Below are 26,304 nucleotides of genomic sequence, written 5' to 3'. Positions count from 1 at the left end.
TCAAATGCTGCCAGGGTTTCAGAAATTGTGTTTTTACTCTGCAAAATTGAGTCACGTCAAGTCAAGAAGTAGATTTCTCATTCTATTAGGACTTAATAAATAAATGATAATTTTTTTTAGTTAACATAATGTCCATTGCCCCAAATTTTTTTTTTGGTGTGGATAATTGCTTCGTTTTTATGAATGATAATTTAACTTTTAGACCTTAAAGGACCACTCTAGTGCCAGGAAAACATACTCGTTTTCCTGGCACTAGAGTACCCTGAGGGTGCCCCCACCCTCAGGGACCCCCTCCCGCCGGGCTCTGGAGAGAGGAAGGGGTTAAACTTACCTCTTTTTCCAGCGCCGGGCGGGGAGCTTTCCTCCTCCTCTCCATCTTGATCGCGACGTCATCGGCTGAATGCGCATGCGCGGCAGGAGCCGCGCTCGCATTCAGCCGGTGGCATAGGAAAGCATTTACAATGCTTTCCTATGGACGCTTGCGTGCTCTCACTGTGATTTTCACAGTGAGAAGCACGCAAGCGCCTCTAGCGGCTGTCAATGAGACAGCCACTAGAGGATTTGGAGGCTGGATTAACCCTCATTATAAACATAGCAGTTTCTCTGAAACTGCTATGTTTATAAAAAAAAAGGGTTAATCCTAGAGGTACCTGGCACCCAGACCACTTCATTAAGCTGAAGTCGTCTGGGTGCCTAGAGTGGTCCTTTAATAAGATGAAAACAAGTAAGAAAACAAATTTCTTTTTTTTTTTTTTTAAATGCATTTTTATTTATTTAGAAAGTGCTGTTATCAAAAAAACATATGTTATTCCTCTAATTCCTCTAACTTCCAAAAATGTCCGGAATGGCAGAAGATCACTTCAGGCAGCAGCAAGCCAATTGTTCTGAAACTTCCTCCGTATTCTGGGACCAAAGCATTCGATATAGTAGGAACCTAAGTTTATTGTGTTAAATAATTGGTCTCCTGCGGTGCCCTGTGGTATTTATTTATTTATTTTTCTCTATAACGGCAGTAATATTTCCTGGTGTTTGGGTACTTTCCTATCCAAGTCATTTGAAGAGAAGCCATGTTCTAAAAATATGAGGGAAATGCAAAATATCAGAAATGATACCTAAGACCGGCTTGCAAAATTCCCAAGCTATACCAAAGGGACTATTATTTTTATTACATTGAACATTATTAACTGTATCATGTGTATAACCTATAAACCTAATTCTCAATCCCATATCCTGTAGCCTAACAAACATTTCTAGCCCTAACATCCATAAATCCTAATCAATCATAATATTATTGTTAGACTTGAAGATTTGTTTCACTGCAAACTGCAATTCATCCAAATTTGGGTCAATCCGTTGGTCGCGCAAATTCTCAATCTCCAAACAACCTTATAGGCTAATCGTGAAACGAACGACTCACGCGTTGGATGGGCACGTTCTTTTTAATTTGTGATTCAGAATTCCTTCCATTGTGCCAAAAAAAGAGATGATTAATTGGTGTTACAAATGGCTATTTGTAACTGGCCCTTTAAATGAAAAATTGCCCTGCTTCCCTGGATTGTGGAGAAGCCTATTTGCCAGCCTCCTGCCTCATGACTATGGCCCCTGGAAGATTGTGCCCCTGAAAATGTATTAACTTTTATTGGTGTGTATGGCCCTTTAAGCACCGTCTGGGGACATATTGTGACTTTGCTGAACAATGCCCCTTTAAGACTATGTCCCCAGACCTGTAAAATAACTTGCCCCTGGCTCTCTCCCACTTGGTTCAGTAAATAGGGCTTACTGAACCAAGTACCACACAGGCGGACCACCCAGAAGTTAAAGTGTGCAGGCAATTTACCTCCCAGGCTGGGAGGTTACTGCAGGTTAATTGCCGAGCGTGGGTGGCCGCCATTCGGCAGCCGAACACGTGGCGGCGGCCATTTTGGTCAGCGGTGTATGTTAAAGATTCTGTGGAACTAAAATCGGCTACACATTCTGCCGAACACCGCTGACCCTTACCTTCTCCCATACGGAACTTGCAGCTCCAGAGACTAAGTCCCGTTTGAAATGGGACTTAGTCGTTTTTTCGCATGAAATTGACCGACCGCACAGCCCAAATCTATGGAACTGTTTTGGGCAGGAAATTGTGCTTGCGGTCGGTCATAAAGGACTTCCAGCTAACTTTTGATCCACTGGAGGGATTTGGCTGATTTTTGGAAGGGTTTATGTTTGATGTATGCTGATTCTGAATATGCAACATTTATTGAAATTGTATGTATGGTTTTAAAGTTACAGTGTGTGTGTAAAAACTGTATTTTTATTGTATGTAATAATTGGTTTAACTGTTTATCTGAGGGGAGGGAATGTGTGGGTTGCACCAGATGTGTGATTGGTGATTTTATGCCTCCCCCTGGGAGTGTCCTATTTGCATGTAACCTCAATAAAAGCCAGGCTGGGTGTTCCAGCATCTCAGACCTCTTCTGACCCTCTAACTTGTAGCCGTGACTCATGTTTGTAGGGGACAGCTATAATCACTACAGGGATTGCTATGCTCTTCATACTCCCTTAGCTACGGAGCTCTTGTAAGAGCTCTGGTTCCTGGCTCTGGTTCCTGATCCTGCTTCGCTCGAAGGAAGGAAGAGGTTCGCCTATTGGAACCTGGAGCCTGGTCGTAGGTCCAGGGCGCAGAGCAGACGGCGAGATACCAGCCCAGCAGCGGTGGTTCGTGGAGTTCGCAGTGCTTATGGTGGCTACGGTGCTGATGGTCCTTTGGTAAGCGCTAGGAGCATCCATTTCGACGGTCCAACTTCCAGCCAGCCTGGAGGCAACCGTAACAATTGGAAAAAAGCTGATTGATGGCTAATGGACAAGCAGTAACTATTGATATTATTCATAGATCCAGTGAGTAATAGAAGAGAAAAGAGAGGAGCAGTAATATAAATGCATACATTTTTAATGATACATTTAAGAAACATATCATTTTTATATATTTTATTATACTGTTCATCCTATTTACCCCTCTATTGATTACTTTTTTCACTTGGTCGTGTTCTTGTGGGGTGCTCCCAGTATGCAGTTGTTAGTACCGAACAAAAGTGATGCAAAGAAGGAAAACCAGTGCACCAGCAACAGGGTCATGGGTGCCCAAAGCTCATTGATGCACGTGAGGAACAAAGGCTAGCCCACTTGAATCAATCACAAAGAAGAGCTAATATAGCTTAAATTGCTGAAAAGTTTAATGTTGGCCATGCTAGAAATGTGTCAGAACACAGTGTATCGTAGTTTGCTGAGGAGCCACAGACCAGTCAGAGTGCTCATGATGCCCCCTTTCCACTGCTGAAAGTGTCTTCAATGGAGACGTGAGTGCCAGAACTGAACCAGGGAGCAATTGAAAAAGATTACCTGGTCTGATGAATCATGTTTTCTTTTAGATCAGGTGGATGGACCAGGTGCATGTGTGTCGTTTACTTGGCAGCAGGATTCACTATGGGAAGAAGGAAGGGCCGACAGAGGCAGTGTTATGCTCTGGGTAATGTTCTGCTTGGAAACCTTGGGTTCTGGCATTCATGTGGATGTTATTTTGACACGTACCATCTGCCTAGAGATTATTGCATACCACGTACACCCCTTCATGGCAATGTTATTCCCTGATGGCAGTGGATTCTTTCAGCAGGATGTGCCATGCCACACTGCAACAATTGTTCAGAAATGGTTTGAGGAACATGACAAAGTTTGGCCTCCAAATTCCCCAGATCTTTATCCGATTGAGTATCTGTTGGATGCGCTGGAGCAACAAATCCGATCAATGATGGCCTTACGTCGCAACTTGCAGGACTTAAAGCCAGGGTGCCCAAAAGGTAGATCCCCAGATGTTGTAGAACTACAACTCCCATGATGCTTTACATAGAAAGCTTTTAGAATCAGAAAACATCATGGAAGTTGTAATTTTAAACCATCTGGGGACCGACCTACTAGGTGACCTTGATTTAAAGTGGTTTGTCCACAAATCTAATTATTGTCATTATTAGCATTTATGTGATGCCAACAGTTTCCACAGCATGTTACAGTTACACATTGTAGACGTTTAATTATAAGTAAAAGACAAACAATAACAACATTGATAGCAGGTGAATAGGCCTTGAAGTCTAAATTCCATTACTTTTGACTAAATTGTAGTCCCTAACCATAGCTATTTAATATCTATGCCAGAATTATATACATCCTAGTCTAGCAACTATGCCATGTACTTTTATGGACACTACACACTTATCCAAACCCTAGTCTTTGATATGCGAATCCCATAAATCCTGCCAAACTCTTATCTCTAAACCTATCATAGCCCCTAGTCCAACCCTACCTGGTAAATGATTGAAAACCAAGCACACTCCACATGCAAAAAATTACCTAAATTAATATAATGGTTCAATATCCATGAATTTGCTGATGTAAGATAGAGAATAACATATGATAAAGGCACCATCAGCACAACTCACAAACTCATGGGATCGGCGTTGCCGTCAAGGCTTTTTTATTCACATGTTGAAGTTTTCCCTAGGTTGGTGTGAAGGGTTGAGATGGTCTTTATCAATGAGAACCTCCGTTAGATGTTTATGGAATATTGATTTTTCAGATTTTTTTTGATTGGAGGCTGAAAATCTTATCTCTCTGCGTCTGAATAATTGTAAGAGAGAACCTTCAATCTAAAAATACAAAACTATTTTTTTTTACTTTAAAATAAAGTGTTTTTTTTTTTCTGCTTCACCATTAACTAATTTTCTATAAAAACATATAAACGTCTAGATGTTTGTACAGAGCCCGTGTCACAAGCAGGTTAACTTTCATTTAAAAAAAAAAAGTAAATTTTAAAATGAACAGACGGAAAAGTAACATATTTTAATACATGCTGCAGCGTGTAAATATAATTTGCTCATCGGCCCATTTTAACTTTCATAGAAAATTGATGTAAAACAAAATTCTACATAGAGGCTTCACTTTAATGTTTGTAATTCCATAAAATCATATCTATTAATGATAAAACAAATACTATTTTGAGGCCCAAGGGCTAAGTTAGCATTGATCTCCATTGAAACAAACAGAACACTTGGAACATTTAACATTCTTATCCATCATTGATAGTCTTTTGCCTTTATAAAGCTGGCCCTTGCTTCTGTTTTGCCATCTTATGAAAGACTATATAATTTTTGTTTCACAATTTCACAAATTGATAAAAAAAAATTTTTTTTAGCAACGACATAAATGTCTCAGCTGCAAGACATAAACTTAATTACGTATGGTCTCCTAACATAGCATGCTGGGAAATGCACGGCGGTTAAAAATGAGCACTCTTCTACGATGAAGCGTTGGTGATCTCAGTTCTTTTGTGCAGAAATTTGGCTTAATGCCATCGATTTAAACATTAATCTAAAAATAATAATGTCATAGTTGTTATATATGTGCCCTGCGAAAAGGCGTCCACGAGGAAGAGACCCAGTTTACAGGAATGTCATTGATTAGTCTGGTAGACTAGGGGATTATGGAATTAAGATGTCAGTTTCCCGAAATTGCAGATCTATATTTCCTGCTGATTTGCTATTGTTCTACCATTTCCCCTGATATGAATGTGCTTTGAAATTGTTCTTATGACCTTAGTGAGTTGATCTCTCTTCCTAAATATATTAGTAGTTTGATTATTTTTTGCATTATTTACCTTGAGAATTCAAAGACTTGTGCTTACCAGCATAGAATTACAAAATAAACGCTTGAGTTTTTTTTTTGTTTATTATTATTATTAGTAGTAGTATACGGATTGTTAATCCATTGAATTTTATGCCAATGATTCCTAAATTATCTTATCTTTATTACATGTTATGAAGTTTATTGTCACCTTAAGTGACCAAATCAATTTAAATCATTAGATTAATTAGTTAAAGCATCCGTCAGGATACATAGGTTTACCTAATTTATAAATCCATTACATTTTATCTATAAACTTTACTGGCAGAAATGCTAGCAAATGTTTAGATAGTGAAAACTATTTAGAATTAGGTCCCTCCCCCTCCTATCAATCAATGCTTCAGTAAAGCTGATTGACAGGAACTAGTAGCAGAGTTGGTTCTCCTGCTCTCTGGCACAGCAAGTACAGCACCGTGGTTGCTTTGGTTACTTCTCTAGCATGCACTCCTTAAACTGTCTGCAGAAGTACAGGAATGATGTCACTCTGCTCATTTGTCAAACTGATGGAGAGGTTTACCCAAGCTGTGCCAATCAAATCAGAATGCCTGGGGTCAAAGGCAGGAACAGAGGCGAGGGGTCTTTAAAGGTGCCGAGACCATGGAGCTTTGAACATGGCAGTGAGGGAGCAAAGACAAAAGGTTCTAGATCTCAAAGCTTTTAACTATTTACCTATTTATTGTCTACGAGTGAGTTTTAGTTAAAGTGAACTAGTCATGACAAAACCACTTTAAGAACAAGAGGGATAATTTTATTTACTGAATGTTTTTAATACAAGAGATTTAACACTATGGAATACATCTATTCTAGTTTTATATTGGGGAGAGGGGGGTGTAACAATTATGCTACCTCTGGTCCTAAAATTCCATAAACACTCCTAACATTGCTCTTTTAACCATTAACCTGTCACTAGTAGTGTTTATATAAAATGTCCATTATGTTTGGAGATGTAATGTATTGATACATCAATTTCACTAGCCAATTCAACTATGACATAAGAAGGCTGTATTGAGTATCTGGAACCAAGATAGTGTATTATTTGTGTATTATTTTTTTTTTTTATTTTGAGTCCACACAATTAGCTACGGAATAACATAGGGATGATAGAGCTGAAGCTATAGACCCATGCCCATAGAATAGGCTCATTGATTTAATTTAATTTTTTCTTTTTTTACTACTTTTCACTTGCCCTTGCATTGTACAGAGGGAATTAAACATGGAAACCTACGAGGGGTCTAGGGGAACAAAACCTGTGTGGACTGGCTGACTATAAATTAGTCAAGGTAAAGCTGACTTTGCACACTGTATAAATACTCTTGCTGCTTTGGACTCTAACAGTGTGACATGTCCCCTTAATTAACTCTCACATCTGCCTTTTTATCTGTCCCAGACTGCATACCAAGAGCCAGGGCTGCCATCAGAAATTTTAGGGCCCCTGACACAGCTCAAGATCTGGGCCCCCGGGGCCAGCCCCGAGTCAGCCCACAAGGATGAAGTGTGTGTGTGTATAGTGGATGCGGTATGTGTGTCATGGATGCAGTGTGTATAGTGGATGTAGAATGTGTATAGTGGATGCGGTATGTGTGTCATGGATGCAGTGTGTATAGTGGATGCAGATTGTACGTTTGTGTAATGTATGTAATGTTTGTATGCATGCATTAGATGCAGAGTGTGTGTGTAGTGAATGCAGGTGTGTGTATAGTGAATGCAGAGTGTGTGTTTTTGTAGTGGATGTAGTGTGTTTGTAGTGAATGTAGTGTGTTTGTAGTGAGTGAAACGTGTGTATAGTGAATGTAGTGTGTGTGTAGTACAAAGTGTGTTTAGTGAATGTAGTGCATGTGTAGTGCAGAGTGTGTTTAGTGAATGTAGTGTTTGTAGTGAGTGCAGTGTGTATAGTGAATGTAGTGCAGAGTGTATAGTGAATGTAGTGCAGAGTGTATGGTGAATGTAGTGTGTGTGTGTAGTGCAAAATGTGTATAGTGAATGTAGTGTGTGTGAGTGTGTGTCTGTAGCGCAAAGTGTGTGTTTAGTGAATGTAGTGTGTGTGTCTGTAGCGCAAAGTGTGTGTTTAGTGAATGTGGTGTGTGTGTGTGTGTGTAGTGCAGAGTGTGTTTAGTAAATGTAGTGTTTGTAGTGAGTGCTTTAGTGAATGTAGTGTATGTGTAGTGCAGAGTGTGTTGAGTGAATGTAGTGTGTGTGTGTAGTGCAGAGTGTGCTTGTAAGGATTCAGTGTGTGTGTAAAATAGGGGGGAGGGGAGTATTATTTTATTTATTTATTTGTGTATATTTCAATTTTATTCCCCCCTCCCTGGTTCTTACCGTGCCAGGGAGGGGGGAGATCGCATTTCCTGTTGATCCAGTGGCATGGTGGAGGGAGCCAGCCGCGGTACATTGAAGAGGGGGCCCAGCAGCACACATTGTCTTCCTTTCCAGCTCTTCTCTGACTAAATCTCACAAGACAGTAACCCGTGGCAACGCTCTGGCAGCCGCAGGGTGCAGGAAAGTTAGACAGAGAGCAGCTGGAAAGGAGGACAGAGTTTGCTGCTGGGCCCCCACTTCGTCGTACAGGTAGCAGAGGGCCCTCTGCGCACATATATTTATGTGCTTCTCTATGACAAGCGTTCAGCGTCGACATGCAGAGCATGGAGATGTTGAATGTCAGTGCTGCACATTTTGCAACACTGACACAGGAAGCGCCTAGGTGTTCCTAGGCAGCAATGTAAACACAGCAAAAACCCTGCAGTGGTAGACTATACTCACCAGAACAACTACATTAAGCTGTATAATATAAATTAAGCTGTAGTTGTTCTGGTAACTATAGTGTCCCTTTATGTTTGTGCGTGCAAAGGGGTAGGGACTGCAGAGGGTGCCGAAAGGAAGGGGCTGTAAAGGGCGTGAGTGGAAGGGGCTGCAGAGTGTACAGGGGGGAATAGAGGCTGTAGTGGGTGCAAAGGGTAATAGGAGCTGCAGTGGGAGCAGTTGGGTAGCCCACTAGCCACTACCAAAAGCGAAACCCTACCATTGCGCACAGTGCAGGGGGTAGGGGATGCAGTGGGAGCAGGGGGGTAGGGGATGCAGTGGGAGCAGGGGGGTAGGGGATGCAGTGGGAGCAGGGGGGTAGGGGATGCAGTGGGAGCAGGGGGGTAGGGGATGCAGTGGGAGCAGGGGGGTAGGGGATGCAGTGGGAGCAGGGGGGTAGGGGATGCAGTGGGAGCAGGGGGGTAGGGGATGCAGTGGGAGCGGGGGGTAGGGGATGCAGTGGGAGCATGGGGGTAGGGGATGCAGTGGGAGCATGGGGGTAGGGGATGCAGTGGGAGCAGGGGATGCAGTGGGAGCAGGGGGTAGGGGGTGCAGTGGGAGCAGGGGGGTAGGGGGTGCAGTGGGAGCAGGGCAGTAGGGGGTGCAGTGGGAGCAGGGGGGTAGGGGGTGCAGTGGGGGTAGGGGGTGCAGTGGGAGCAGGGGGGTAGGGGGTGCAGTGGGAGCAGGGGGGTAGGGGATGCAGTGGGAGAAGGGGGGGTAGGGGATGCAGTGGGAGAAGGGGGGGTAGGGGATGCAGTGGGAGAAGTGGGGGTAGGGGATGCAGTGGGAGCAAGGGGGGGGTAAGGGAAGCAGTGGGAGCAAGGGGGGGTAGGGGATGCAGTGGGAGCAAGGGGGGTAGGGGATGCAGTGGGAGCAAGGGGGGTAGGGGATGCAGTGGGAGCAAGGGGGTAGGGGGATGCAGTGGGAGCAAGGGGGTAGGGGGATGCAGTGGGAGCAAGGGGGTAGGGGGATGCAGTGGGAGCAAGGGGGGTAGGGGATGCAGTGGGAGCAAGGGGGGTAGGGGATGCAGTGGGAGCAAGGGGGGTAGGGGATGCAGTGGGAGCAAGGGGGGGTAGGGGATGCAGTGGGAGCAGGGGGGTAGGGGATGCAGTGGGATAGGGGGTGCAGTGGGAGCAAGGGGGGTAGGGGGTGCAGTGGGAGCAAGGGGGGTAGGGGATGCAGTGGGAGCAAGGGGGTAAGGGGGGTAGGGGATGCAGTGGGAGCAAGGGGGGGTAGGGGATGCAGTGGGAGCAAGGGGGGGTAGGGGATGCAGTGGGAGCAAGGGGGGGTAGGGGATGCAGTGGGAGCAAGGGGGGGTAGGGGATGCAGTGGGAGCAAGGGGGTAGGGGGATGCAGTGGGAGCATGGGGTAGGGGGATGCAGTGGGAGCATGGGGTAGGGGATGCAGTGGGAGCATGGGGTAGGGGATGCAGTGGGAGCAAGGGGGGGTAGGGGATGCAGTGGGAGCAAGGGGGGGTAGGGGATGCAGTGGGAGCAAGGGGGGGTAGGGGATGCAGTGGGAGCAGGGGGGTAGGGGATGCAGTGGGAGCAGGGGTCATAGGGGATGCAGTGGGAGCAGGGGGATAGGGGGTGCAGTGGGAGCAAGGGGGGGTAGGGGGTGCAGTGGGAGCAAGGGGGGGTAGGGGATGCAGTGGGAGCAAGGGGGGGTAGGGGATGCAGTGGGAGCAAGGGGGGGGTAGGGGATGCAGTGGGAGCAGGGGGGGTAGGGGATGCAGTGGGAGCAAGGGGGGTAGGGGATGCAGTGGGAGCAAGGGGGGTAGGGGATGCAGTGGGAGCAAGGGGGGTAGGGGATGCAGTGGGAGCAAGGGGGGGTAGGGGCTCCCAAAACCCTCCCAAACCTTACCTCTCTGGTGGTCCTCTTCTGAAGGAACCTCTCAATGCTGACACGCTGCCTGTAAGTCTGCTCAGGGCAGCTCCGCACAGCTCACTCTGCACTGTGACTGATGATGTCACTTCCTGCAGAACAAGCTGCACAGAGCTGCCCTGAGCAATGTTACAGGCAGCTCAGTGAGGCTGTGTTTGGAGACAGGCACACTGAGGGGCAGCCTAGTGGGGTCTTTGGAAGGCCTCTATAGCTGTCCCTCAGTGTGCCCTGCACGGAGGAGATGATTAGTAGCAGCAGGGGCCCGCGGACGGCTGGGCGGGCCCCTTGCTGAGTGCAGGCTGGCTGGGGAGATTGTTTAACTCCCCAGCTCAGCCATTACTTACTGAAGCAGTATGTGGGGCTCGGGGCCCCCCAGGACCGCCGGGCCCATGACAACTGTTATGGTTGTCATGCCCTGATGGCGGCCCTGCCAAGAGCTTCTGGCCAACACTAGCAAGAAGGGAAGGAGAGTAGTGGACAAGTAAGTGCTCAGAGACACCAGGGAACTGACCAAAGAAAGCGTAGAGCGAGCGCATTATTAGATGCGTTTCTGACACTCCCAGGGTGCTGAAAGAGCGCGGTCTGCCTAGTGCGCCCCTAGTTGGCCAGCCTGCTGAATGGCAAGTTCCCTGGCATTTATTCACTCCAGACTGACCTTCCAATTCTACGGGTAGACTTGCATCCTTTCCAGGCAGGTCTGCAGTAACAGTGATGTGATTGACGTCACTAGCCCACCTCTTTATACCCGCCCACTGACATCATGCTTCATAGAATGTAGATGTTGGGGGGATGTTTGGTTGAGAGATGAAACTGAGAGATTAGCATAGGGTATGTGTATTCTTACGAATGTATCCTGTGAGTTTCCCTCTGGCATCACCTCCAACAGATACATGACACTTGGGAGGCCCTCTACACTTTCTTGGAGCATGTATTAAAACTCAGTCTTTATTAAACTATTATTTGTTATGTAAGAGTCATGTCAGTCAAATAAAAAGAGAAAATACAAATGCAAACTAGTTATTATTGCATAAAGGTATATCGTATTTCAGAAACCTACATAATAAAGATATTTATGATTGTAGCAATTATAAAAATATTATGGTGATTGTGAAAAATAAGCAAATATAAGCAGTTCAATAGGTAGAGATGCACTGAAAAACACCATATCTGCTAAACAAGTGATGTGCCAGTAATCCTTTAACTGTTTGAATATAAAAATAATTGACCTTGAAGTATGCTGTATGCTTGTTTTCCTTTAATTGTTAGTAAAGCCCTAATGGGTTCTCTCATCTATGCTTCAATCATTTACAATTCTCATTAGCCATATGGTGTACAACTTCTCCAAGTGGAGTCATGCAGCATTTGTTTAATTTAACATACGTAGAATGGGTTTAATCTGGGACTGTCCATTCTTGGCAAAACTTTTAAGGCATTGTCTTCCTAGAATTATAATGTAACCACAGCTGGTGGTCCGTGGTTGGACACACCTGGGTTACATCCTTTAATAATATATCAGAATGCAAAATTCCATTAACCTCTGTATAGGGAAGGGGGTGAGCAACCTTAAGCACTCCAGATGTTATGGACTACATCTCCCATAATGCTTGTACAGCCATGATGCTGGCATGGAGAGATAAGGATAACATATGTAAATATAGGGTAGATGGCATAGCCTTAAATGGAGATTTCCATTTTTTTATAGATTCCTATCTTAACTTTAGACTCCTTTAATGCCCTAAACATACCTAATGGAGTTCATCTTTTAACATGTGAGTGAATTCGGAAAAAGTTTTTTAAAGGAACACTCCAACCACCATAACAACTACATCAAGCTGTGCCCATGTACAACCAATGTAAGTAGTCAGAATGTTTAGGAATGGTTTGACTTCTTTCCAGGATTCCACCAGGCTCTGTGATAAGCCCCGCAGTGCAGGGCTTAGGCCATTAGCTGCGCGTCATAGCTCAGAAGAGCAGAGGCTTCCATCATAGCAGGAGTTTCTGGGTCTCCCTGAGGTTGAGAGGGAGTGGTGCCCAAGGTTAGACATACAACTTTTTCTTACTATACTTTCCTTCTACAGTAATGCAAGGTAAATAATATTAAGTATATCTGTCAGTACAAAATGCACATAGACATATATAACCTGTATATCTATTCACCCTTACTGTATAGTTACATTAATGCTTTTTTCCCTGTATAGCGAAGTACACTTGTTAGCTCAGCAGTTTTAGACTTGTGCATTTGGTTTCAAACTAATCACGATTCGTCCAAATTTTGGAAAATCAATGATTCATCCAAATTCCGCAAATCCAACGAAATGGGCAATGATTTGGAGTTCTGTCCATGGCACCAGAATGAGGGGGAGAAAATGGAGAAGAAGCTGATTTCTTATGGTGGGGAGGGGAGGGTGGCAAATAAGCAGCTTAGTTTGCCATGATGGACAAGACATCTGCCAAACTTTGTGGGCTGTATGTCCTTTCCAATCAACAGGTAGAAAACAGAGACGATTGATGGCAGGAATAAAGATGGTTGATTATGGTACAGTCACTAAATGTTGATTTTTATTCACAGATCAAGTGAGAAGTGACTAATAGAGAGAAAACAAGGAGGTGCAGTAAAGAAAAAAGAAATCTGTTTTCAAGCAGGATTCTTTCAGACACTTTGACAGACCAGCAGTGATTGTGTCTTTTTTACCATTGCTGTGCTTATATGTGGGGTGTGTGATAGCCTGTGTTATTGTTCCTTTTCTGAGGATATAACTACACTGAGTGTGGCAGGACTATTTTGCTCTCTGTGTGGAACATTTTTTCTAACGTTTATTTGACATTTTTTTTTTAAATCCCTTTTTAAAATTAAATTTACTGCTTCTCAAGGCACCATAACACACTGTTCAGTGGATCATGCCATTACAGTGGCGGAACTACTGCCGGTACAGCTGGTGCGGCACTCTCAGGGGGCCCATCGGGTGGCCTATGTACCTTTGCACACACTCATCCATGGCAGCACTAAAAAATTATATCACTTTCTCCATGCGCTCTCTGGAAGGAGGGAGCCCAGTACTGTGTAGAGCCTGGGGCCAGTTTCTGCAGAACCACAATCAACAGAAAGGAGCAGGAAGCAGCAGCATGCCTTTGTGGGTCACTGAGCGTATGTATGGGTCACTGTGTGTGTGTGCGGGTCACAGAATGTATGTATGGGTCACTGTGTGTGTGTGCGGGTCACAGAATGTATGTATGGGTCACTATGTGTGTGTGGGGGGTAACTGAATGTATGTATGGGTCACTGTGTGTGTGTGCGGGTCACAGAATGTATGTATGGGTCACTGTGTGTGTGTGTGGGTCACAGAATGTATGTATTGGTCACTATGTGTGTGTGGGGGGTAACTGAATGTATGTATGGGTCACTGTGTGTGGGGAGGGTCACTGAATGTATGTATGGGTCACTGTGTGGGGGGGAGTCACTGTGTGAGTGTGTATGGGTCACTCTGTGTGTGTATCTGTCAGTGCGTACATATATGTGTGTATGGGTCACTGTGTGGGGGGGAGTCACTGTGTGAGTGTGTATGGGTCACTCTGTGTGTGTATCTGTCATTGAGTATGTATATGTGTATCTGTGTCAGTATGTGTGTCAGTATGGGAGTGTATCTATGGTTTCAGTGTGTGTGTATCTGTGTCAGTATGTGTGTGTATCAGTGTGTTTATGTATCTTTGTCAGTATGCGAGTGTATCTGTGTGTCAGTATGTGTGTGTGTGTGTGTGTGTGTGTGTGTCTGTGTGTATGTGTATCTATGTATGTATATGTCTGTATGCATATCTATGTCAGTATGTGTGTGTGTGTGTGTGTGGCAGTGTTTATGTGTACTTATGTCAATATATTTGTATATCTGTGTGTGGCAGTGTATGTGCATATGGCAATACATCCAGGCATTCAAACACCAGCACAATACACAAATACACCCCTGCATTCAAATGCCAACACAACCCACAAATGCACAACTGCATGTAAATGCCAAAGCTACATACACACACCACTACATTCAAATGGCAACAGTACATACAAATACACTACTACATTCAAAAACACACATATTTAATGTAGAAACATGCTTACATTCAAACACACATACATTGCTCACAAATACAACCCTGCAAGGATTTGAAAATGTTAGATCTAGAAAATGTTAGATCTATGAGTTGTACGATAGTTAATGATCTACCATTTAGCCATTCTTGCGCTAGAGGGGTCCAAAAAATACCTCTTGCACCAGGGCACCATTTACATCAGTTCTGCCGCTGTGCCCTTAGTAATGCAAATAAACACTGCTGATTACTTAGTTTTAGAGAAGTCTTTTACTGTGTTCGCCTTTAACATGGGTAATTCCCAGAAGAGCAGCTGGAATATATCTTAGTTTCATGTCAGCAAAGATCCTTTTCGCATATATTTGGTAATAAGTTCAAAAGGGTCTAAACATTTTCTTTACTAATAAATAATTGCTAAATGTGTTCCAAGAGTCTGTTTTATTTCATAGTTTATAGTTTACTCAAGAATGCACTCTGCATCCTGACCCAGACCAATCTGGTTCTACAGAAGTGCTTTCAATGAATTATCAGTAGAATCAGCACTATTTATAGAAGGCCAAATTACTTTAAATAATTCAGTTTAAAAAAATCTGGGTCTGTTTGGTTGAAATTTCTGACATTTATTATCAGCCAAAATTATGAAATAAAATTATAAAAAAAATGTAACTTAAGCTTATTTTATCTGCAGTTTGGAAATGAACGAAGAATGTGGCAGGAATTCATCAATGTCTTTCTCCATATATGTGCTCTTCCTTATAAATAAAAAGCCCCCTAGGTAGGGGATGAGCAGATGCTACGTATCTTAACATCATATATAACAGGCCTCCCAACTGCCTTGATTCTGGCAGGACAGTCCTGATTTCCGGGTCCTGTTCTGCCATCTTGACTGTCCCCAACAAGCATTGCGTGAGTGCCTCATTAGTAAATAGACAATAAGAATTAGACAATGTGAGTTCAGGGCTCTAGGACCCTTAAGTGAGCAGTGAAACCGTGCTCCCTGCAGGATCTGTCCTCAGTGGGCTGACCTCTGATGGTTGGTAGGCATGCCAGGCTGACTTGCCAGTAATTTGGACAGACCCACCCTCTTTCTAGACAGGTTAGCCCCTTTGGGTGTTGCCAGTGACACAATTGCATCACTGGACCACTCCCTTTACACCTTTTCAACTCTCGGGAAGCAGAATTAGGGACATAATGATTGTGTTTGGCAGGCTCCAAAGGTAAGTGGAACCGCAGCAAATCTTCAAATGTGTGCAAATGTCTTAGATACTAAACACGGTTACCGCTACTGCACACTGCACTGGTTAATGGTAACCTTGTGTGTCTGGTTCTGATCTGAACTGGTATGGTTATCTGGAAGTTCACATTTCTGTCACGATCATGCCAACTTATACCAAGCTGAGACAATACTGATTGGCTGAGCTTGTTGGCCAACACTACAATGCAGCCAATGAATAATGTCCCAACTTAATATTATAAAGCAAAAGAATGAACTTCTATTTCTTACTGTACCAGCACAGACCAGAAGCATTGTGGATGGCCAACAGAGCCAAATAACTGTCACACTGTTCTTCAATGGTTTGGCAGTTTACCGTCGTCGGGCCCGGGTTGTAGCTAGGAAGAGGCTGACCCAGCCTTGAGCTGCAAGTACTATCCTGAGAAGCAGGGGTCGATTGTAGCACATTTTCATTGTTAACGCAGAATCTCTTGAAGATCTGGAATTCGAAATGGTCTTTATGTCTCAGTATTACAGTGCCTCCAATGGCAGATTTTCCAATAATCCATCCTACATCATCCTAGTTCAGATCATTGCCAGTAGGACCAATAGGTAGCATGTCCAGAGATATCATCTTAGTGATACAATGCACATCACTGCTGCAGGACTCTGCCCCCATGCTGCCAATTGCCTTGTTTTAGTAATACAATTATACTTATAGTATGTGGGCATTAAGCCCACATGCAGATATTACTGGCATGTCAAATCTGCAAAATTGTCATAATCTTTAGTTACTTTTTTTTTTCTTATTTTGTCACACTTATAGGATGTGATACAGATGGTATTTTGCTGGTATTCAAATGGTATTTGTGTAAGAAATACTACAAGATAAGAGATACCCCCAGTAAATAAATACAAAAAATCATTTGGGAAAATTTTTTTATAATTTCATTGTCCCTTTTTTGTTTTGTTTTGCTTGTTTTTTAACTCTCTCAGCATTAGTGCTCAAGGTTTATTAAAACTATAAGTTTGATATCAACAGAGACAAATAATCCTTTTTTTCTTTTCTCACTGAGAACCAAGAGAAATAAGTGTCAATATGACTTCAAATAAATCTTCAGAGAATGAATCCCAAATAAAGAGAGAAAAAAGATTTTAAAAAATGTGAGAAAGGCGTATCTACATTCTTCCACATATTCTTACCACAAAGTATGAAAGTCAAAAAATCTAAGGGATAATTCAGTTTTAAAAATGCTAGATCTCTCAGAGAAATATCTCAGGACAAATTCCATCAGATAAGCTGCACGATTTATCAAATACAAAAGATGCCATAGATTAATGAAACCCAAGACTCTTCCAAACCATATCCCAAGATAAGTGACTGTCTGCTTCCACACAAATGAGTTAATTTTAAAAGCAAAAAGAAATACAAAACTAACAGAAGGAAGGTTTCAAGACATAGGAATATTAACTGATGTTTCTTATTTTACAAGATCTAAAAGAACTGTGGCTTCTTCTATCAGCATTCAGAGACAATTGTCTCATATTACGATCGATTTGAATCTTTTAGCTCTTTGTAAGAAGCTAATGAGTTGCTGAGACAAAAATAAGTTATTTTATTAGTTCCTTTATATATTTATTCAATTTTTTGAATTTTTTTTACTGTAGTACTTATATTGTAAACAACGCTGCAGATATCTTTGTATATTATCATAACTTTAGAGGTATTTTTCTGAGACTTTAACTTTTGTATATATCACTAACATTTGTATATATCACATTATGAAAGCACTTGTTAAAAAACACAATTTATATATATATATATATTCCACAGTGCATAAACACAAATTTTTTTTGTATTTTTATGAGACTTTTTCATAGTCTTCTTAATTTGTATTTATTTATTTTAAATACTTATATCGAAATTAACGCTAAAGATTTCTAAGTAGATATTATTTTTATGACTTTGGATGTATTTTTAAGACCACAATTATTAATCTTCTCAAATAGCTTAAACACAGTTCTTAACACTTATCTGAGACTCTTATTACACATGTTTAAAATTGCATTCTCACTGCTGTACTAATATGGTAAGTAATGTTAAACATATTTTTGTATAGATTATTAGCACAATTTTTTATGTACTCTTTGTAGTTATAGATATTTAGTCATTGATTTTAATCCATGGACATCACCCCACCATATGCACAAGTTCATAAATAAGACTATACAAAGACACAAGGTCACGCATTTAGATTGGAAGAAAGGAGATTCAGTACAAGGCAAAGTAAATGGTTCTTTACAGGGGAATTATCTGCCTGAAGAGGTGGTTTTATCAGAGTCTATACAGATGTTTAAACAGCAATTGGATACATACTTGCAAAAACATAATATTCAGGGATATAATTTTTAATTAGGTAGGTAATAGCTGCTTGATCCAAAGACTGCCATTCTGGGGTCAAGAAGGAATTTTTTCCTAGTTTGTTGCAAAACTAGTCTATATTTGGATCAACAGCAAAAACAAATGTGAGAAAGGTGTGAACTTGATGGTTGCCTGTCTCTTTTTGGCTATGCAGCTATGTAAATATTTACTTAGTGAACACTCAGTACTTTTGTTTTGATTAGAGTTTTTTTTTTTATCAGAGTTCATACAGATGTTTAAACAGCAATTGGATAAATACTTGCAAAAACAGAATATTCAGGGATATCATTTTTAATTAGCGGGGTAATATCTGCTGGATCCAAGGAGACATCTGACTGCCATTTTGGGGTCAAGAATGATTTTTTTTTTTTTATTGTTTGTTGCAAAATTGGAAGTGCTTTAAACTGGGTTTTTTGCCTTCTTTTGGATCCACAGCAAACACAAATGTGAGAAAGGCTGAACTTGATAGATGCATGTCTCTTTTTGGCTATGTAACTATGTAAATATTTACTTAGTGAACACCAGATCTCAGTATTTTTGTTATGATTAGTGCTTTTCAGAGGTTATACTCCTTTTTTTAGTAGTGTATATAGTGTGTATAGTTTATAGTGTCGATTTTTTTTATGGGTACTAATTATAGAAGATATTGCATTACATTATGATTACGTTTTTAGCTACAATTGTGCAGAGACTAAATCCTATTAACAAAATAAATTTATTGTATAATATCTTAAAGAAAAATACCAATGTGTTTTCTATAAGAAACTCATTGGACAAAAACAAGAAATGAAGAATGGGGAGTAAAGAAATTTCCTGTAGTTTTCCAAGCTTCTTTGGAATACAAAAAGAAACGTGGGGTGGCTATTGTAATTCCCCATTCAGTAAATTTTAAGATGATCTATCAAAATCAGAATATTGCGGCCCATTATCTGATTATTGTATGAAAAATTAATAATCAAGTCTACACACTGATTACTGTTTATTTACCTAATATCAAGCCAATTATTGTCTGCGTAAAATTCTTGCCAAATTGGATCAATTCAAAAAGTGAAACTACTGATTGAGAGCGATTTTAATTGTTTCATGGATCCATTTCTTAATAAAAGATTACCAGAGGGAGGAAATGTAGATATTAGAATAATAAAACAAGCAAATCATTTCCCCACTTTGTGCAAAAAAAAAAAAAAAAAAAAAAAAAAAAACAGACTGTGTGATATTTGGAAAGTTTAAAACACCGCAAGATAGCAAACTATATATTTGTCAAGAGTCTATGGGTCTTACTCAAGGTTAAATATGATTCTTAGCAATTCTGCATTACTACATAGTACAGATAAGATAATGCTTGGTCAGACCATGACATGGTCATTGTAGATGGAAAATCAATTGCATAATTTAAATAGATCTACTTGGAGATTAAATGAAAATCTCATTTATAAAAAAGGTAATGTAGAATACATAAAATAAATTGCTGTTTCTTTAGAGAAAACATTCAGATAATATCGCAAATGCTACTGTATTGTGTACATATAAAGCCATTATTAGAGGTTACATTATAATGGATAAAAAAGAGAGTACAACAACTAAGAGACCTTTTACATCCAACTATATGGTATATCTGCTGTAAATAAAATTAATCCAAACAGAGGCGTAACTAGAAACCCCGGGGCGAAAATTGCCCTGATGTGTCTCATTTCCCCATGTGTCTCATTCCCTCCCTCCAGGCCCCCCATGTGTCTCATCCCCCTGCAAGTGTCTAATTTCCTACCCCCAAGTGTAACATTCCCTCCCCCCAAGCCCCTCCACATGTCTCATCCCCCCTTAGCCCCTTTAATGTGTCTCACCCACCCAGTGGCGGATCCAGAGCCTGATCTCGGGAGGGGCACTTGTAGATTATTTAACCCCTTAAGGACCAAACTTCTGGAATAAAAGGGAATCATGACATGTCACACATGTCATGTGTCCATAAGGGGTTAGATAAATAATCCAGGCACAATAACCACTACAGCTCAGTGTAGTAGTTATGGCACCAGTAGTGCCAGGATCCCATCCCAGAGTAAGTAGTCAAACCATTTAAGAACAGTTTGACAACTTACCTGGGGTCTGCTTTGATATAGGGCATAGGAGCAGTGGTATGTGTTAGGGGTGAAGTGTGTATTAAAGGTGCAGTGTGAGTGGTGAATTGTGTGTGTTAGGGGGCAGTGTATGTGTGGGGCAGTGTGTGTGTGTTTGGGGCAGTGTGTGTATGGGGGGCAGTGTTTGTGGGACAGTGTGTGTATTGGGAGCAGTGTGTGTAGTGTGTGTATGGGGGCAGTGTGTGTATGGGGGGCAGTGTTTGTGGGGCAGTGTGTGTGTGGAGCAGAGTGTGTAGTATGTGTATGGGGGCAATGTTTGTGGGGCAGTGTGTGTATGGGGGCAATGTTTGTGGGACAGTGTTTGTGGGGCAGTGTGTGTAGTGTGTGTATGGGGGCAGTGTATGGGGGGCAGTGTGTGTATGAGGGCAGTGTTTGTGGGACAGTGTGTGTAGTGTGTGTATAGTGTATGTATGGGGGGCAGTGTTTGTGGGGCAGTGTGTGTAGTGTGTGTATGGGGCAATGTATGGGGGGCAGTGTGTATAGTGTGTGTATGAGGGGCAGTGTGTGTAGTGTGTGTATGGGGGCAGTGTGTTTAGTGTGTGTATGGAGGTAGTGTATGGGGGCTGTGTGTGTAGTGTATGTAGGGGGGCAGTGTGTGTAGTGTGTGTATGGGGGGCAGTGTGTGAAGTGTGTGTATGGGGGCAGTGTTTGTGGGGCAGTGTGTCTAGTGTATGTATGGGGCAATGTATGGGGGGCAGTGTGTATAGTGTGTGTATGAGGGGCAGTGTGTGTAGTGTGTGTATGGGGGCAGTGTGTTTAGTGTGTGTATGGAGGTAGTGTATGGGGGCTGTGTGTGTAGTGTATGTAGGGGGGCAGTGTGTGTAGTGTGTGTATGGGGGGCAGTGTGTGAAGTGTGTGTATGGGGGCAGTGTTTGTGGGGCAGTGTGTCTAGTGTATGTATGGGGGGGCAGGGTTTGTGGGGCAGTGTGTGTATGGGGGCAGTGTATGGGGGGCAGTGTGTGTATGAGGGCAGTGTTTGTGGGGCAGTGTGTGTAGTGTGTGTATAGTGTATGTATGGGGGGCAGTGTTTGTGGGGCAGTGTGTGTAGTGTGTGTATGGGGCAATGTATGGGGGGCAGTGTGTATAGTGTGTGTATGAGGGGCAGTGTGTGTAGTGTGTGTATGGGGGCAGTGTGTTTAGTGTGTGTATGGAGGTAGTGTATGGGGGCTGTGTGTGTAGTGTATGTAGGGGGGCAGTGTGTGTAGTGTGTGTATGGGGGGCAGTGTGTGAAGTGTGTGTATGGGGGCAGTGTTTGTGGGGCAGTGTGTCTAGTGTATGTATGGGGGGGCAGGGTTTGTGGGGCAGTGTGTGTATGGGGCAGTGTGTCTAGTGTATGTATGGGGGGCAGTGTGTGTAGTGTGTGTATGGGGGGCAGTGTGTGTAGTGTGTGTATGGGGGGCAGTGTGTGTAGTGTGTGTATGGGGGGCAGTGTGTGTAGTGTGTGTATGGGGGGCAGTGTGTGTATGGGGCAGTGTATGGGGGGCAGTGTGTGTAGTGTGTGTATGGGGGGCAGTGTGTGTAGTGTGTGTATGGGGCAGTGTATGGGGGGCAGTGTGTGTAGTGTGTGTATGGGGGCAGTGTGTGTAGTGTGTGTATGGGGGGCAGTGTGTGTAGTGTGTGTATGGGGGGCAGTGTATGGGGGCAGTGTGTGTAGTGTGTGTATGGGGGGCAGTGTATGGGGGCAGTGTGTGTAGTGTGTGTATGGGGGCAGTGTTTGTGGGGGGCAGTGTTTGTGTGTAGTGTGTGTATGGGGCAGTGTGTGTATGGGGCAGTGTGTGTAGTGTGTGTATGGGGGCAGTGTGTGTAGTGTGTGTATGGGGGCAGTGTGTGTAGTGTGTGTATGGGGGGCAGTGTGTGTATGGGGCAGTATATGGGGGCAGTGTGTGTAGTGTGTGTATGGGGGGCAGTGTGTGTATGGGGCAGTGTATGGGGGGCAGTGTGTGTATGGGGCAGTGTATGGGGGGCAGTGTGTGTAGTGTGTGTATGGGGGGCCGTGTGTGTATGGGGCAGTGTATGGGGGGGCAGTGTGTGTAGTGTGTGTATGGGGGGGCAGTGTGTGTAGTGTGTGTATGGGGGGCAGTGTGTGTAGTGTGTGTATGGGGGGCAGTGTGTGTAGTGTGTGTATGGGGGGGCAGTGTGTGAAGTGTGTGTATGGGGTGTAGTGTGTGTATGGGGGCAGTGTGTGTAGTGTGTGTATGGGGGCAGTGTATGGGGGGCAGTGTGTAATGTGTGTATGGGGGGCAGTGTGTGTAGTGTGTGTATGGGGGGCAGTGTGTGTAGTGTGTGTATGGGGGGCAGTGTATGGGGGCAGTGTGTGTAGGGGGGGGCAGTGTGTGTAGGGGGGGCAGTGTGTGTAGGGGGGGCAGTGTGTGAAGTGTGTGTATGGGGGGCAGTGTGTGTATGGGGGCAGTGTGTGTATGGGGGGCAGTGTGTGTATTGGGGGGGAGGAGGGGAGGGAGGTTTATTTTATTTTTAATTTAATTAAAATAAATATGTACTTTATGTCCCCCCTCCCTTCTTACCTTTATTGAGGAGGAGGGGGGACATCTTTCGTTCCCTGGTGGTCCCAGTGGGGATTCATTGGTGGTTCCAGTGTGGAGTGAACTCTAGCCCGAGCTCCAGGGCTAGAGTTCACTCTCGCGAGATTTGGAGCGTTGCCGTGGTAACCGCGGCAACGCTCCAAATCTCGCGAGAGGAGGACCCGGAGGAGCTGCTGGTAAGAGCTCCCGGGTCCTCACTCCCTCCCCTGCCGGCTGCGATCACAGTTCCTGCGGACCGGGGAGGGAGATCACTGATCTCCCTCCCTGGTCCGCAGGCACATTGCAGGGCTGGCACTTGGGCAATGCCAGCCCTGCATTAGCCGGCAGGGGAGAATCTCGGGTGGGGGGCAATTGCCCCGTTGCCCCCCCCCCCCCCTGGATCCGCCACTGCACCCACCCCCCTGGAGTGACGGGCCCGGTCGCAGCTGAGTCCCCTGCGACCGTGGTAGTTACGCCACTGAACCCAACACAAGAAAACATCAAACATTAAAATAAGTAATATAGAAGTAACAGAAAAAATATATCAGTGCTTACAAAGATTAAGATTAAATATTCTAACGAATAACTTAAAAATGAACAAATTAAATAATAATAGGATAGGAAAATTGATAGTGGGAAATAACATATGTCTATCTCAGAAACAATAAGTCAGGTGCCTATTTGTGATATTGGAATGATATGTTTCTTGTCTTATGTTTTTTTCTTTTTGTATGTTGATCTTGAACTAAATAATTTTGAATGAAGAGAAATATTAAAACAAGTACCCTGAACAGAAATCTATGCACCAAATCTATATTTTAACCCTGGTATGCTAGATCCAGTCATGTGAGCACTGATTTTTTTTTTTTCTGTAAATCATCTCTATTAAAAAGCCTGTATAGATACAGAATGAAAACACATCATAAAAGTGGAATAAAAATATTTTCTTCTTTCGATAAATATGACCTTATAGTGACAGGGTTAAGTTGCTTGTATTGCTCTATAAGAAACCATGTATCACGCAGTGTATCATGGTAAACTGCTGCTTTGACAAATTGGGAATACTATTTCCTACATTCATCAGAGAAGCACAATCCGTCATTGATATATGTACATTTATGAATAGCTGTTTGTGTCTACAAATGACCAGCCATACTTTACACCAAGAAATGGTTTAAAAAATCCCAGAACAATGTCTCTCAATAGAGTTCCCAAGTATGGGGGCATGGCAAGTCTGGATAAAACTATACTTGGCAGTCCATGGCAGATTGTCTGGTGATTATCTAGGAGTATGTATCAATAATTATTATTATTTATTTATTAATAATTTAAATAGCTTCATGTAATTATTACAGCAGCCTAAAATTTGTCAAAACTCAAATTATACAGCCTCTCAATACAAACCACTTCAAATGTTTTAATAATTAAATCTACTTTTAGCACTTTTTTTTCTACTCCAATTGAGCTATACAGACTAACCTCACTAATACAGCATGTTCGGTTCCGGCCCACCACTGTAATGCAAATATCACTGTAAAGTGAATAACAGGCTTGTTTCACTTGTTAGTGCATATAAAAGCCTTAAACATTTTACTCTATCATACATTATATGTATACTAAGTGTGCAATAGCAATAGAACAAAGAAACATGTTAAAGTAAAAATAATAAATAGTCACCACTATTTGCATTGGTAACCTTAAAATAGGGGCGATACTGGAATGTCATAATTTGAATATTATTGAGAAACACTGTATTCATAAAACACTGTAAAACGCTATAAAGTGAGTTATTGCTGCATCTTATATACATGGCTATAGTTACTGAATGTAAAGGAATTCATTATCTCAGTGCGGTGTCTTCCTACAGAAATAAAGCGGATGAACAGTGGCACCAATTGTTTATGAATTAAAAAAGGACGATACAGCCCATGACAATGCTCCTTCACCACACATCCGTCCCCACACAGAAATACAAACACTCACTGACTATCCATTTGCTGAACGCCGCAAAGGCGCTGATACCCCTGTACTGGAAAAGTGCATCGACACCCACCTTTAGACAATGGGTGGATAAGGTAGAAACAATATATGATATGGAGATACTGACTGCCTCCCTGCATGGACGCTCGGACAAATGCGCTCTACAGTGGTACCCGTGGAGGCTCTACATATCTACGGGAAGGGCTTAGGAGCGGAGTAGGGCACCGGGCTCGGGTGGCTGGGACCGGAGCGAGCAGGAGTGCTGCCGCAAACCGTGTGCTGCTGGATCACGAGACTAGCATACGCCCGGGGGGACCTCACCCGGGCAGCAGACACATGCCCGTACCGATACCTACCCTGCCCTACCCCCCCCGTCCTCACCCCCTTTCCTGTCACCTCCTACTGGACACCCCCTTCACCCCCCAATATACTGGAGGGAAGACCGGAACAACCCAGCCCCAACAGGACACCACCCAGGGAGACTAACGCGACCGCAATTGGATACAGGAGAGATCCAACCTCCCACCGACAGGACTGGTCCCGGTACCTGAAGTACGGACAGGTTCACAACATTGGAGCAGACAAAAGACAACACAAAGGGGCACGGTGACCGTTAACCACCCAGAAATAGAAGCCCCGGAAAACCCGGGCCTTAACACAACATACACTGCCCCAACAAATAGTTTCAATACCACCAGACATGACGAGGAAGCCCGACACCCCCCCCCCCCCCCCCCACACTGATGTACGCTCCACTTCGCACGCTCTGCAGGGTGTAAAGTCAGGACATGGCCCTGATAGAAATCAGGCAACCCTACATGAACAGAACTTTCCTAAAGACAGCCTAGAAGCCAGATACAGGTAAACCAAGAGATAAACTACCCAAGCAGGGGCGGGAGCTAAATCAAAGACTAAGGGGAGGGAGGCAGAGTAGAACACATGATACCAATCTCAGGTGACTGTCTCCATGACCGAGAAAGACATTACCAGTATTGAGTTTATCCCCAGACACAACTAACTAAGCGAGCCTAATCGTCACTAGACGTATTCCCCCAATGTGTAATGTTTGCCAATTTAATGTTCAATTGTTCACTTGTGCTAACCACTGTACTAAATATGCAATGTACTCACTGCATTTCTGTTGTTACCCCTGAAAACTCAATAAATACTGATTGACACAAAAAACAACGATGTCCCAATCTCGTGCTAAGCAGCGTCTCCGATTTCACATAGTGAAAACAAACTGTTTTTGAATAGTTTGTAAAAGTGATGCAACATATTGTTTTAAATGAATACACGAGAGAGCTCTGTCCTAGCTATTGAATTATCGAACTGAGATTTCGTTTTTTGGTTACACTGACGACTAATGTGCTTCCTGTCCCATCTGGCTTCTTCAGGCAAACAACACCACGCATGAACTCTAGGGAGGCATTGCTTTACATCCCATACACATGGGAAAGGAACAGCTGCAGCATAATTGTATTGCAGATTCTAAGAAATATGGTGACATTTTAAGGTTAATTTTTTGTTTTTAGATTTTTCACCCCCCTGTGCAAATATTATTGCTCG

General features: G+C 43.2%; 1 long non-coding RNA gene across 1 annotated transcript in view; it reads right to left on the bottom strand.

Moving 5' to 3' along the window:
• Positions 1 to 790: 790 nt before the first annotated feature.
• The window catches only part of LOC134610778 (uncharacterized), a 140,178-nt gene continuing 114,664 nt past the window's right edge, over positions 791 to 26,304 (bottom strand). The window contains exon 3 of the long non-coding RNA XR_010090875.1: positions 791 to 1,072. This is a non-coding gene — a long non-coding RNA (uncharacterized LOC134610778). The remainder of the gene's footprint in view (positions 1,073 to 26,304) is intronic.

The sequence above is a fragment of the Pelobates fuscus genome, chromosome 5 (genome assembly GCF_036172605.1).
Source record: "Pelobates fuscus isolate aPelFus1 chromosome 5, aPelFus1.pri, whole genome shotgun sequence".
Classification (NCBI taxonomy): Eukaryota; Metazoa; Chordata; class Amphibia; order Anura; family Pelobatidae; genus Pelobates; species Pelobates fuscus.
Note: the sequence above shows the minus strand (reverse complement) of the source record. Positions and strands in the feature narration are given on the sequence as shown.